The sequence below is a fragment of the Anopheles arabiensis genome (assembly GCF_016920715.1).
Source record: "Anopheles arabiensis isolate DONGOLA chromosome X unlocalized genomic scaffold, AaraD3 X_pericentromeric_contig0011, whole genome shotgun sequence".
NCBI lineage: Eukaryota > Metazoa > Arthropoda > Insecta > Diptera > Culicidae > Anopheles > Anopheles arabiensis.
In genome coordinates this window covers 102,501-105,000 of record NW_024412089.1, presented here as the reverse complement: position 1 = coordinate 105,000, position 2,500 = coordinate 102,501, and the positions used below count along the sequence as shown (strand labels likewise).

Here is a 2,500-nt window from a genome sequence, read left to right as displayed (position 1 = left end):
GCGTAATCTGTCCCGACCCATAACGGGATGGAGCATCAAGTATTTTAGCAAAGATATATTTGAAGTTATGATGCAAGCCGCTTTTGAGACCGAGGTCACAACAAGCGAAGACTTAATGCGTATACTTGTCACGGCGTGTAATGCGACGATGACTAAACGTAAGAGGTACACTCTAACAAGAGTGCATTTTGGTGGACGTTAGAGATTGAGGCACTTCGCAAGAGTGCAAACACCGCGATCGATTAGCGCAAAGAGCTTTTAATACTGATCTCTATTCTACTTTTAGGGACGAGTTCAAGGTGGCACGGAATGCCCTCAAGCGATTGATCAAGCATACCCGACAGAGGAAGTGGAAAGAGTTCCTGGGAACAGCGAACAACGCATCATTCGGTATAGTATATCATACGTTCAAGAAAGTGGCCGAGGGTTCGATTGGACCCCGAACCATGACATTGGACGAGTTTAGGGAAGTGGTGAGCGAGCTTTTTCCTACTCACCCAAACACGGTGTGGCCTGAATATCGTATCGATCAGCCACGAGAGTTTGAAAGGGTAACTAATGATGAGATTCTTGCGGTTGCCGGGAGACTACCCAACAAGAAGGCGCCGGGACCAGATGGTATCCCGAATGAGGCGCTGAAAGTTGGTATGTTGACTGCAACCGATACATTGCAGGGTTTACCAAGGCTGTTTAGAGAACGCGAAGTTCCTGATGAGTGGAAAAGGCAGAGGTTGGTGTTAATACCGAAGCCGAACAAACCACCAGGGGAACCGGGTTCAGTTCGCCCATTGTCTACTAGACGGGGCGGGTAAAGGTTTAGAACGCATCATAGTGCAACGGCTAAATGCACATATCGAGGAGGTCAACGGACTGTCTGACGACCAATTTGGTTTCAGAAGTCGTCGATCAACAGTTGATGCGATTCAACGGGTAGTGGACATTGTTTCGGTAGCTGAAGTAGAAACAGATACAGTGGACGGTATTGTGCGGTTGTTACATTAGATGTTACTAATGCTTTTAACAGTGCTTCATGGTTGGCGATTGCAAATGCTTTACAGAGAATTAACACTCCTAAATATCTTTATGATATCATTGGTGATTATTTTAGGAATCGTGTGCTGATGTATGATACCACAGATGGACCGGCAGAGATTGCAGTCACATCGGGTGTACCTCAAGGCTCGGTACTTGGCCCAACGTTGTGGAACCTCATGTACGACAGGTCCTACGAGTTGCAATGGTGGAAGGTGCACGGATTATCGGCTATGCAGACGATATAGTACTGTTGGTGGAAGGTAATTGTGTTGATGATATTGAAATTCTCGTTTCCAGTCAGATTCGCATCATCGACAGATGGATGACCGACAACGGATTAAAGATAGCCCCGACCAAGACCGAGTTTATTATGGTCAGTTCCCATCAGAGGATACAGCATGGGGCTATCAGGGTAGGTGATCACGTAGTACATTCGTCGCGCAGCTTAAAGTATTTGGGGATGGTCTTAGATGACCGCCTCGATTACACTTCACACATCAGGTATGCGGTGGAAGAGCGACAAGCTATGGACCACCTTGGTAAGGATGATGCCTAATAAGGCAGGTCGAGTAGTAATGCTAGGCGAGCAATTGCTCTTACTGTTGTGGCGAAGGTCCGGTATGCCTCGCCCATTTGGTGTCATACCCTTAGATTTGCTAACCGTAGACAATGGCTACGTCGGTTTTACCGGCCAGTAGTCCAGCGAGTTATCTCTTCTTTCAGGACAACTTCTCATGATGCAGTCTGCGTGCTTGCGGGAATGATCCCTTCATCTCCTCCTGGACGAGGACTCCAGGACTTTTCATCGGAGACGAGCAGAGAACATCGCCGGATCGGTTGCACGTAACATGGAACGTGTCACAACTATGGAACGATGGCAACGAGAATGGGATGAGAGTGTTCACGGTCGGTGGACATACCGTCTCATACCCGACGTCAACAGATGGATAAGTAGAAGATTTGGTGGTGTAGATTTCTTTCTTTCTCAGTTTCTTTCCAGCCATGGCTTCTACGCCTACCAGCTTCATCGGATGCAGTTAACGGGTTCGCCGCTATGCGATGCGTGCGAGGAACCTGAGACGCCGAACACACGATATTCCATTGTGTACGTCATCGTGAATTGATCATCAGACTTCAGCATCAAGTCGACGAGGAGTTAACGCCGGAGAACATCATCGAAGTTATGTCTGCTAACAGATATAACTGGAGCATGGTTCATCAAGCAGTACGGACGATTATGATTCGACAACAACATCGAAGACACGTCATCGAACGAGGCGAACGACGTGCTTTGCTCGCCAACATCCAGTTGGCCTTGCAGAGCAACGACAGTGACGACGAGTAACGACAGAGATTAGTTCATCGTAGCTTCATCGCCGAGGGCTAGACAGTGGCTAATCACCACTGTTGGAAGCCATTCGTTGCCTGGGATGATGGACATCCACCGCCCGAGTGACGTCGATAC

General features: G+C 48.1%; 1 pseudogene; it reads left to right on the top strand.

Moving 5' to 3' along the window:
* LOC120907581 overlaps positions 1-2,500 on the top strand; it is a 9,070-nt pseudogene that overhangs the window by 4,958 nt on the left and 1,612 nt on the right.